The sequence below is a fragment of the Triticum aestivum genome, chromosome 6B (genome assembly GCF_018294505.1).
Source record: "Triticum aestivum cultivar Chinese Spring chromosome 6B, IWGSC CS RefSeq v2.1, whole genome shotgun sequence".
In the NCBI taxonomy this organism is placed as follows: Eukaryota; Viridiplantae; Streptophyta; class Magnoliopsida; order Poales; family Poaceae; genus Triticum; species Triticum aestivum.
The window spans coordinates 73042250-73054720 of record NC_057810.1 but is presented as its reverse complement, the minus strand read 5'-3'; the positions used below and the strand labels follow the sequence as shown (position 1 = coordinate 73054720).

The 12471-nt window shown below is 47.6% G+C and overlaps 1 pseudogene; it reads right to left on the bottom strand.

The window, feature by feature from the left end:
* Positions 1–1141: 1141 nt before the first annotated feature.
* LOC123138845 (cell division cycle-associated 7-like protein) lies at positions 1142–2060 on the bottom strand (annotated as a pseudogene).
* Between the last annotated feature and the right edge of the window lie 10411 nt (positions 2061–12471).

The following is a 12471-nucleotide window of genomic DNA, read 5'->3' as shown; positions in this document are numbered from 1 at the left end:
GGACCATAGCATGGTTAACAATAAAATATAGTGCTCTAACAAAAGCAAGAGTGCAACACGTTGCCCTGTTCCCCTTTCAAATATCAACACACTAAAAAAGGCAATAAACACAAACATATAATTTTGGACTACATCAAAAATCAGTTGCAGAAAGTCAGGAAGATTATATTGTTAAAGTATTCCATTTTCAGATGTTAGAACAGGATATTGCAAAAGCAAAATATATGAAGATCAAATACTGAAGCAGCTACAATGCCCGAATTGGCCTTTTACAGCAGGTGAGAAGCACACACTAAAACATTAACAGCCAAGCACATCATATCTTTTGGCCTTTTACAACAGGTGAGAAGCGAACCCACACTTCTCTCATGGTTTCCTATAGTCGTGTATAACTACGGCACCAACTTAAGATCCCCAATAGGGCACCACCAGGCAGAACCTACCAGGCCAACAGGCCAGTGAATATACTGTGGCCAAAACAGACATAAACTTGGAAGATATACTACAATGGCTCAATGCCTCAATGCCTAAAGTTCTCTCTTTTAGGAGATTTTACAGTAAAGAATACAAGCTGCCTCTGAACAGAAGGAGTCAGCAGGAATATTTAGAATCAGAGAGCTATCTAGAGCACCTATGTTAATGCCGCCCATACAATTGATTTAACTCTTACTAGTTCATACTAAATTTACATAATTTGGGACAGTTTAACTGACAAAAATGTGAAGAAAATAGCACCTTCAGTTCAGTAGAAGGCTCTAGTTCATACTACTAATTTTACATAAACTGAATGTCATTTTTGTTTGTTCATGTGATTAGCAGTAACAAAATATATATGAATCACATACCACTGACGTAGGTGAACATATGAACTAATTTAAGTACACGGTAGAGTCACATACCACTGATTTTGTTCTTGGATACACCAGCAAGTCATTGCCTCAATTGCTTGGGATTGGTGACTGGTACAACAAGACTCAATCTAAAAAGTTCAGAGCCATGTTAAGAACTGCATGAGCAGGTGCGTGCTACTCAAAGGTAATAACCATGATTGCCATGTAGTGCTGGAAATCACCTTAAATTGTCATTCTTCCGCCCACTGAAATGGTATATGTTTCATGAACTCAAATGTGTGGTCCTTGAACTATTCTAATGTTTCAACGAGTTGGAAGATTAGGTATTTCTTTTCCAGCTGTTGTACTACGGCCCTCTTTTGTTCCTAACAAAGGTGCCAGCAAAACAGAATGAAAAACAAAGAACAGCAATTACATTATACAATAGAGAATCACCAAACAAAGAAATGTACCTTCTTGATCTTCACAGGGAGTAAGGTCAACGTCTGCGCTGCGGCCACCATGTCTGAGCCCTGTTTTAGCAGCTCATGGACGGATGAGTGCCTTGTCGCCTTGGCAGCATGGTCCAGTATCCCCATCAGCGTCTCCCCTTTCTTCTTTCTGCCAAAGAAAACCAAGCTAAGAAATACAGTACCACAAGCTAGAAGAAATCCATTGACCCTTGCATCAGCTTGCCTCTTGCGTGTAACCTCCAGAAGTTGCAGTTGCAGATGCCCCTGCATTTGGGGTAAGTCCAGTGCGCCTTCTTCGCCGCCTGCTCACGTTCTCGCCATGCCTAAACAAGACAAGGAGGAAAAACCACATCAGACCAAGACAGATATGCTGATTGAATGAAACCGTGGAAGAAATACATTTTACCTATTGAGCAGGCACGTGTGGTAGAAGTGGATTGAGCAGGGCTGCTTGCAAGCCACCGCAAAGTCCTTTTTTTTTCTTACGATGCTCCAAGCAGGCAACCGAAAACAACAACGAAGGATCAACCAAATCCGCCCGCGAACAGATTGACCCGCGGGGCACTTGCAGATCCAGAATGGCGCTCACCTGGTGGTAGGTCTTACCGTTTTCCGGGTCATAGATCTGGCCGCCGACGGTGCGGATACCGGGGCACGCGTTGCATTTCCTCGGAGCCGCTTTCTTGGCCTCCTCCATCTGCGCCACCGGCATGGCCACGCTCTTCGCGCCACCGCCGGAGCCTTTCTTCCTCCCCATGGAGATGCGCTCGAGGAAATGGGGGGAAGAGGCCGCCGCGCCTGAAACCCTAGCCGCGGGGGAGGGCTGCTAATGCGCACGAGACTCGAATCCAGCCAGAGAGGAGGACGTAGCAAAGGAGGCAAGCTCGGGAGCATTCCTGACGGTGGCAGGAGTTGCCGGAGCGAGGCAAGACGACCAGCATATGTGGCGGCAACGAGGAGAGAGGGATAGCGCGGGGGGGGGGGGGGTCACGCGAGAGAGATTTTCTCTGAGCGGTGTGAGATTGAGGGATGGGTTCCTTAGTTGTAGCGTGGCCTACCAAACCCAGGCTACTACTAAGAAGGGTCAACCAACGGATTTTCATGGATCGATGGTAGTAGCGCGGGTTGTACCTTAAGCGCTACAACTATTTTATTAGTAGTAGCGTCTGTCGTATAACGTGCGCTACTACTATGTTTTGTCTGCGGGGCACTGTTGGACATATTTACTAGTAGCGTGTTTTTTGGGTCACGCGCTACTAGTTAGGTAGCGCGGGTCAATATAGGGCACTACTAGTAATTAGCAGTAGCGCGGGTTAATATAGCACGCTACTAGTAAGCGTCTGTGTATAACCTTTTTCCTAGTAGTGATGATACGACCGATAAAGATCTTCGTAGAATATGTGGGAACCAATATGAGCATCTAGGTTCCGGTGTTGGTTATTGACCGGAGAGGTGTCTCGTTCATGTCTACATAGTTCTCGAACCCTTAGGGTCCGCACGCTTAATGTTCGATGATGATTTTGTATTATATGATTTATGTGATTTGGTGACCGAATGTTGTTCGGAGTCCCGGATGAGATCATGGATATGACGAGGAGTCTCGAAATGGTCTAGAGATAAAGATTCGTATATAGGATGATGTATTCGGACACCGGAAGTGTTCCAAGGGTACCGGATATGTATCAGCTCTCCGAAAGCCCCCCCCCCCCCCCGGCAAAGATCTGGGCCTTGTTGGGCCTAGGGCGGGACAAACCAGCCCCTTGTGGGCTGGTGCGCCCCCATATGGGCTGATCTAAGTGGAGAAAGGAAAAGGTGAGGGGGAAAGGAAATAGAGGGAATAGGATCCCCCCTTCCTTTCCCCTCTCCCCTCTTTCCTTCCCCCTCCGGAGATAAGGAAAGGGGAAGGCCAAATTGGAGGAGGCCCCCAAGTAGGATTCCTCCTACTTGGGGCGCCCCAAGGCTGCTCCCCTCCCTCTCCCACCTATATATACATGGGGAGGGGGCGCCTAGAAGACACACCAACAATTGTTAGCCGTGTGTGGCGCCCCCTCCACAGTTTACGCCTCCGGTCATATTCACGTAGTGCTTAGGTGAAGCCCTATGCGGATTACTTCACCATCACCGTCACCACGCCGTCATGCTGACGGAACTCTCCCTCGACACTTTACTGGATCAAGAGTTTGAGGGACGTCATCAAGCTGAACGTGTGCAGAACTCGGAGGTGTCGTACATTCGGTGCTTGATCGGTCGGAACGAGAAGAAGTTCAACTACATCAACTGCTTTAACAAACGCTTCCGCTTTCAGTCTACGAGGGTACGTGGACACACTCTCCCCCTCTCGTTGCTATGCATCTCCTAGATAGATCTTGCGTGAGCGTAGGAATTTTTTTGAAATTGCATGCTACGTTCCCAACAGTTAGGATGAAAGATATTTTAAAGGAGCTTCACAATATCTGGATTAAAGAAGAAACCAAAGCTAGACAAAGGTCTAGAGATAGAGATGTTCTTGAAGGAGATAGGGATACCAAATATTTTAATCTTGTAGCTAATCAAAGGAGAAGGAAGACCTTAATTCATTCCCTTGATGGTCCTGATGGTTCTAACTCTGACATCAATGAAATGCTTAAGATAGCCTCTGACTTTTACAAGGACCTCTTCAAAAAAGAGGATAGAGGGGGTTTCAGTCTGAGTCAGGATTTTTTCTGCTCTAATGGAAAAATCTCCGAGGACAATAATGAGACACCCCAAGCTCCCTTCACTAAAAAGGAATTGAAGGAAGCCATCTTTGGTTCATACTCTGAAGGAGCTCCTGGACCAGATGGCCTCTCCTTCCTCTTTTTACAAGAATTCTGGGAAGTCGTCAAACAAGATGTTATGGCTCTGTATGATGATTGCCATGCAGGTAACTTAGACATATACAGGCTAAATTTTGCCATGATTACACTCATACCTAAGGAAGAATATGCTACCAACATGAGGAAATTCAGGCCAATAAGTTTGCTAAACTGTATTTTTAATGTTTTCACAAAGGTCCTGATTAACAGGGTTGCTGTTGTTATGAACTTCCTCACCTCTAGTAATCAATCAGCTTTCATTAAAGGGAGATATATCCTTGAAAGTCTAGTGACTGCACATGAGGTCTTGCATTCTACTTATCATTCTGATAACCTAGGTCTTGTGCTTAAGCTAGACTATGAGAAATCCTTTGATAAGGTTAATCTACATTTCTTGTTGGAGATTCTCCATAAAAGAAATTTTGGTCCTGTATGGATTAAATGGATTCATCAAATCACACATATGGGCTCTGTTGGGGTCAAAGTCAATGGGGTTGAAAGTGCTTTCTTCGTAACCAACAAAGAGCTAAGGCAAGGGGATCCTATACCCCCTTTACTCTTTAACCTTGTTGTAGATGTGCTAACTACAATGCTCATTAAAGCATCCTCTCATGATCTGATAAGAGGGCTATGTTCTGAACTCATCCCTGGAGGGGTGATTTTTCTGCAATATGCAGATGATACCATCCTCTTCATGGATGAGGATGCATCTAAAGCTGCTAACCTTAAAAAGATCTTGACCTGCTTTGAGAAAGTCTCAGGTATGAGAATAAACTATGCTAAGAGTGAACTCATACCCCTAGGTATTGGGGAGGATGAATTAACTCCCTTTGTTAATATCTTTGAATGTACTATGGGTACATTTCTAGTAAAATACCTAGGAATTCTACTACATTATGATAAACAGGGGAGCGAAGATATTCAACCTCTCATTGATAAGATTTTGAAAAGGATGGCTGGTCAGAGGGGGAAATTACTGTCCTACTTTGCTAGACTAACCGTCATTAAGGCATGTTTGGCTAGCATTCTTGTGTATCTGATGTCCTTCTTTAAGTTCCCTAAATGGGCACTAGACTTGATTAATAGTCGACTAGCTCATTGTCTATGGAGTGACTTTGAGGGGAACAGGAAGCTTCATCTGGCCAATTGGCATTTGGTCTGTATGAATAAAGAACATGGAGGCGTAGGGGTCCCTAATATTAGATATCTCAATTTATGTCTCTTAGGTAGTTAGGTCAAAAGATATGCCCACGGTGAGGGTAAGATCTGGAAAACCATCATAGACAAAAAAATACATTAGGAATGATCCTAATATATTTGCTTGTAGACCACAAGCTCCCTCTAAGTTTTGGCAGGGGGTTATGTGGGCTGCTAAGGCACTTAAATTTGGTTATAGATGGGCAGTGGGAAATGGGAGGAAAACTAGATTCTGGGAGGACATATGGTTTGGTACCTCTCCTCTCTCTGTCCAGTTCTGGCCATTATATTCCATTTGTCATCAATAGTGTGTGACAGTCTCTGATGTTTGGGATGGGAGTAATATCGAACTTACTTTTAGGACAATTTTTACCCCTGCTGTGATGGAAGAGTGGTATTGCCTTGAACAAATCATAAAAGGGACTGCCCTCACTGGAGATGATGATGCTATGGTTTGGCAATATGAATCCAAGGGGATTTACTCTTCTAGTTCTCTGTATGCTATCATAAATTTTAGAGGAGTAAAGCCCATCTTTATGCCTTCTGTTTGGTCTATTGTTGTGCCACCTAGAACTCAAGTATTTCTCTGCTTCTGGCACACAATAAACTGATGACTAAAACATTTTCTTAAAAGAGGGATTGATAAAAACCCAGAGTGTCTATTTTAAAAAGTAGACCACTTGTTTTTTGACTGTGTGGTAGGAAAAACATCTGGAGTGAGGTCTCCTCTTTTTTCTCAGTCGAATTAGGGTCTAACTATTTTTCCATTGCCAAGTTTTGGCCAACAAACAAGAAACATGAAGTGTTGAATGCCTTTTGTGCATGTGTCTTGCGGAGCCTGTGGAAAATCAGGAATAAACATGTACTTGACAATGCTATCTGGTCTGACAGTAAATAGATTTGGTGGCTGGTCTGGAGGACCCTTGTCGGTGTCAAAACCGGCGGATCTCGGGTAGGGGGTCCCGAACTGTGCGTCTAGGAAGATGGTAACAGGAGACAAGGGACACGATGTTTTACCCAGGTTCGGGCCCTCTTGATGGAGGTAAAACCCTACGTCCTGCTTGATTGATATTGATGATGTGGGTATTACAAGAGTAGATTTACCACGAGATCAAGGAGGCTAAACCCTAGAAGCTAGCCTATGGTATGATTGTTGTTCGTCCTACGGACTAAAACCATCCGGTTTATATAGACACCGGAGAGGGCTAGTGAGGGAGTCCCGGATTAGGGGGTGTCCGGATAGCCGGACTACCATCATCGGCCGAACTATCATCGGCCGGACTATCATCATCGACCGGACTCCAAGACTATGAAGATACAAGATTGAAGACTTCGTCCCGTGTCCGGATGGGACTTTCCTTTGCGTGGAAGGCAAGCTTGGCGATACGGATACGTAGATCTCCTACCATTGTAACCGACTCTATGTAACCCTAGCCCTCTCCGGTGTCTATATAAACCGGATGGCTCTAGTCCGTAGGACACAACAACAACCATTACAATCATACCATAGGCTAGCTTCTAGGGTTTAGCCTCCTTGATCTCGTGGTAGATCCACTCTTGTAAACATCCACAATATCAATATCAATCAAGCAGGACGTAGGGTTTTACCTCCATCAAGAGGGCCTGAACCTAGGTAAAACATCGTGTCCCTTGTCTCCTGTTACCATCCGCCTAGACGCACAGTTCGGGACCCCCTACCCGAGATCCGCCGGTTTTGACACCGACATTGGTGCTTTCATTGAGAGTTCCTCTGTGCCGTCACCGATAGGAAGGATGCCTCTTCCCGTCTTCAAGGACGGCATCTTCGCCGATGGAGCCTTGGCCGCCGGCCTTGGCCGCCGGCCAAACTATCCGGCTAGGAGGTTTTCTTATGACCGCCTGTCCGGCCACCGCTTCAACGATGACCTCTCGTGTCATCGAGAGCAATCTTCACGTCAACTCGGAATTCGCTGAGCAGTTAGATCCAGCAGATCTCTCGTCTATAAACGAACTCTTGGATCGGATCGCCGCCCTGGGAGTCGCTACAGACTACAATCGGATCGGGCTTAAAACTGATCTGAGAGAGATTAACTCTCCCCAGGTTACCCACCACGTCACGGTGGTAGAGGAATATCGCGACGATCCTTCTCCCATATTGAAAACTAGTCGTGTCCGGGCTACCGAACCCTCCATGCCGGATTCCCGCGGAGGAGTGGATTCTGATCAAGCACTGAACATAAAGTCAGGCATTGGACCGGACTCGTTGGACAACGTTCACTTTCCAAGCTTCCAAATTCGGAAACTTCTCGGCCCTTGAGCCTCGAGATGGGCTGGGTCCCGGACTCAATTAGGCCCGCCCGTCCAGATATGCGATCTATCTCTAATCCGGCGAGAGCCAGCCGAAACAGTACATCATTACTGGGCCAGATTCCTCCTGGTCATGGACCGGATAAAGGACTGCCGAGAGGAAAACGCAATCTCGATCTTTTGCAACAATTGCACGGACAGGGGAATCTTGAACGCCGTCAGCCATCGTGAAATCACACGTTTCGCCGACTTGGCATCCATAGTGCGAAAGTACTGTGCCATAGAAAGTTTCCGGAAAACCGAAGATAGGTTTTGGGATAATCTGGCCCCGAACATAGCCCCAGTCCGCAACAAAAGGGTGCATTACACTCGGGCACCAAGTACAAGAACCAAAAAATAGAAGCCCCTTAAAGGGAACGGAACCGTACTGGAGGGATGGCTCAGCAAACCCTGTACAATTTACAGTACCAAGGGCGCCACCCCAACACATAGCCTTTGTGCATGTTGGATATTACGGCAGGTGGCCAAAAGTGGCGAGGAGCTTCTAGCCCCGTGAAACCACACCAACAATACCGGTACGGTATCAACAGTCTTCGAGACTTTCGCATCAAACAATATGCGGAAACGAACGATCCACAGCCTTGCCGAAGTCTACCAAGTAGCAACAACAAATCCTTGGAGCGACGTGGCCATCACCTTCAACGCCAGCGACGAACCTAAATTCCGAACAGCCCGAGCACCAGCCGCATTGGTCCTCAGTCCAATAGTGGACGGCTTTCGACTTACCAAGGTACTCATGGATGGCGGCAGCGGATTGAACCTCATTTACAAGGAAACTCTTCAAAAAAGGGAAATAGACTGGAGCCGCATTGAGCGAAGCAGCACAACCTTCAGAGGAATAATCCCTAGCCGGGAAGCACGCTGCACCAGAAAAATCACACTTGATGTGGTGTTCGGCTCGCCGGACAATTACAGGTCCGAAGAAATCACGTTCCAAGTGGCCCCGCTCAGCAGCGGATACCACGCTATATTAGGACGAGAGGCGTTCACAATTTTCCAAGCCGTACCCCATTACGGGTACATGAAGCTCAAAATGCCTGGGCCCGGCGGGATAATCACTCTCGTTAGTGATCCGGACATAGCACTCCACGCCGAAAACAAAACAGCCGCATTAGCCCTGGAGGCACTATCTGAAGCCCTAACGGCAGAGGAACTCACCGTGCTGCGTGCTACGGTGCACAGAGACGACGTGATACTCGATAAGAGATCCAAGTCCACCTCCTTTAAACTAGCGGACGAAATTATAAAATTCCAGGTCCACCCAATGGAGCCGACAAAGACGGCCTCCATCGGGGCACAGTTGAACCCTGATGTAGACGACGCGCTGCGAGAATTCCTTCGGGAAAATTGGGACATTTTCGCCTGGCATCCTTCAGATATGCCAGGAATCCCTCGCAGGCTGGCAGAGCATAGCCTAAACATCTTAAAAGGGTTCAAGCTAGTCAAACAGGCTCTTCGACGATTTTCCGAACCCAAAAGACAGGCAATGGGAGAAGAACTAGCCAAACTATTGGAAGCCGGATTCATCAGAGACATCAAACATCCGGATTGGCTAGGAAACCTGGTAATGGTACCAAAGAAGGACAGATCCTGGCGCCTATGTGTTGATTTCAAAGACCTAAATAAAGCCTGCCCAAAGGATCCCTTCCCCCTCCCCCGCATCGACCAAATCATCGATGCCACTGCAGGGCACGATTCATTGTGCTTCCTGGACGCATACTCCGGCTATCATCAAATCAAGATGGCAGAAGCGGATCAAGCCGCGACGACGTTCATTACTCCATATGGACCATTCTGCTTCAACACGATGCCCTTCGGACTTAAAAACGCCGGCGCAACATATCAGCGCATGATTCAGACATGTCTGGCTACCCAGATCGGCAAAACAGTAGAGGCATACATAGACGACGTAGTCGTCAAAACCAAACACGTCTAAACTCTAGTAGACGACTTGAGGGTCACATTCGACAACCTCCGAGCATATGACATCAAGCTGAATCCGGAAAAATTCGTTTTTGGCGTACCAGCCGGAAAGCTCTTGGGCTTCATTGTATCCGGTAGAGGAATTGAAGCAAATCCGGCCAAAATCCGAGCCCTATCACAGTTGGATATTCCAAAAAACCTCAAACAGATCCAGAAATTGACTGGATGCGTGGCGGCTCTCAGCCGCTTTATCTCCCGCCTAGGAGAAAAGGCATTGCCCCTCTATCGCCTCCTCAGGCACACCGAACACTTCGAGTGGACGGATGCTGCCACTGCCGGACTCGAAGAAATAAAGGCCGTACTGGCAACGAATCCGGTCCTGGCTGCGCCCAACCTGGGCGAACCTATGTTGTTATACATCGTGGCAACACATCAAGTCGTAAGCGCGGTGCTCGTCATAGAACGAGAGACAGAAGGGCATAAATTCCCTCTTCAAAAACCAGTGTACTACGTATCCACTGTTTTAACCCCCTGCAAGTCCCGTTACCCGCACAATCAAAAGATAGCGTATGCGGTGTTCATGGCATCCCGGAAGCTCCGACACTACTTTCAAGAGTGTTCGATAATAGTGGCCTCCGAAGTACCCCTAAATGACATTATAAATAACCGCGACGCAACAGGCAGGATTGCAAAATGGGCCGTTGAGCTCTTACCATTCGACATAACTTACAAACCCCGGCGAGCTATAAGGTCGCAAGTTTTGGCTGACTTTGTCACTGAGTGGACTGAAGCCGAACTCCCTAAAGAGTACGGCGCATACTCCAATTGGATTATGCATTTCGACGGCTCCAAAATGTTGGCCGGATTGGGGGCTGGCATCGTACTAACGTCCCCAACCGGGGACATAGTCCAATACGTACTTCAGATAATGTACACGGACTCCAATAACGCAGCCGAATATGAGGCCCTCTTACATGGCCTCCGGATGGCAATCTCCATGGGCATCCAACGCCTAGAGGTGCGCGGGGACTCAAACCTCGCAATATCCCAAGTAAATGGAGACTTTGACGCCAAGGATCCAAAAATGGCAGCCTATCGCAACACCGTCCTTAAAATGTCAGCTCGGTTCGAAGGACTTGAATTCCACCACGTAGCCAGAGATAATAACCAAGCGGCCGACGTATTGGCACGCATCGGCGCAAAACGTGATGCTGTCCCTCCAAATATCTTCCTGGAACGGCTGTTCAAGCCACCCGTACTATGGGAAGAGGAGTCCGGAAAAGACAAACCGGAGGCAGCCGCAGAGCAATCTGACATAACCGGCGATCCAGCCGACAAAACAACACCCTCAGCTCACGACATAATGGCAGTAATCGCCCCATGGACAGAGCCGTTCCTAGCCTACTTGCTTAGGCAGGAACTCCCCGAAGACCATAATGAGGCCCGCTGCGTAGTCCGGCGATCTAAAGCCTACAAGGTCCATGAGGGAGAACTCTATAAGAAAAAGCACAACTGGAGTCCTTCAAAGGTGTATCTCCGAAGAGGAAGGGTGAGACCTTCTGGTTGAAATTCACGTCGGACTAGGCGGACACCACGCCGCAGCCCGGGCCCTTGTAGGAAAGGCATTCCGTATAGGATTTTATTGGCCGACGGCCCGGGCAGATGCTCAGGACTTAGTCCAAAGATGCGTCGGTTGTCAGCTCTTTGCTAATCTGAGCCACATGCCACCCACCGCCCTCAAAACTATACCCATTACCTGGCCGTTCGCGGTCTGGGGGCTTGACATGGTTGGACCACTTAAAGGGGGAACCCACAAGCAAAGGTACCTATTGGTCATGGTGGATAAATTCACCAAATGGATAGAGGCCAAGCCAGTTAAAACGGCAGAGTCTGGACCAGTGATAGACTTTATATCCGGGGTAGTACATCGTTATGGTGTCCCTCACAGCATCATCACCGATAACGGCACGAACTTCACGGCCGATGAGGTTAAATCATGGTGCAAAAATATGGGCATCAAGCTCGATTACGCTTCAGTCTATCATCCTCAAACCAACGGTCAAGTGGAACGAGCAAATGGTCTAATAATGAGCGGCATCAAACCCAAACTAGTGCGGTCCCTTACGAAATCTGACATGCACTAGGTAGAGGAGCTCGACTCCGTACTTTGGGGGCCGTGGACAACGCCTAACCGTACTACCGGATTCACACCATTTTTTATGGTATACGACGCAGAAGCAATTTTGCCCTGCGACATAATTCATGACTCACCTCGAGTGCGCATGTACGAAGAAAGAGAAGCCGAGTTGGATCGGCAGGACAGCTTGGACGCATTGGAGGAAGAACGCGACGTCGCCAAGGCTCGTTCCGCATTCTATCAGCAGCAGGCTCGAAGATACCAAAGCAGAGAAGTACGGGCCAAGACTTACAACGTTGGCGAACTGGTTCTACGCCTGCCGGACAAGAAAAAGGACAAGCTCAAGCCCAAATGGGAAGGCCCCTTCATCATCGATAAAGTCTTGACCGGCGGAGCGTACCGTCTACGAAATACGTCGGATAACTGACTCGAGCCGAACCCATGGAACGCAGCCCGCCTCCGAAGATTCTATGCCTAGCGCCGGACTAAGAGTTCGTCCCTTTCCCCCCGTCCAATTTTTTTTACTTCAGCTGCCTTTTGTTTATCTTTTTCTTCTCAACCCTATTCATCAAAGCCCTAAAAGGCCTACTTGCGCATCGTTCGCGCGCAATTGATGTGCTATCCGCACTCATTATACCTGGGGGCTTCTTTACCAGAAGCTTAATTATAAGGGCTTCATGCCCAGCACATGTGTCAAGCCTCCACATGTACCTTTTATTCACCATTATATG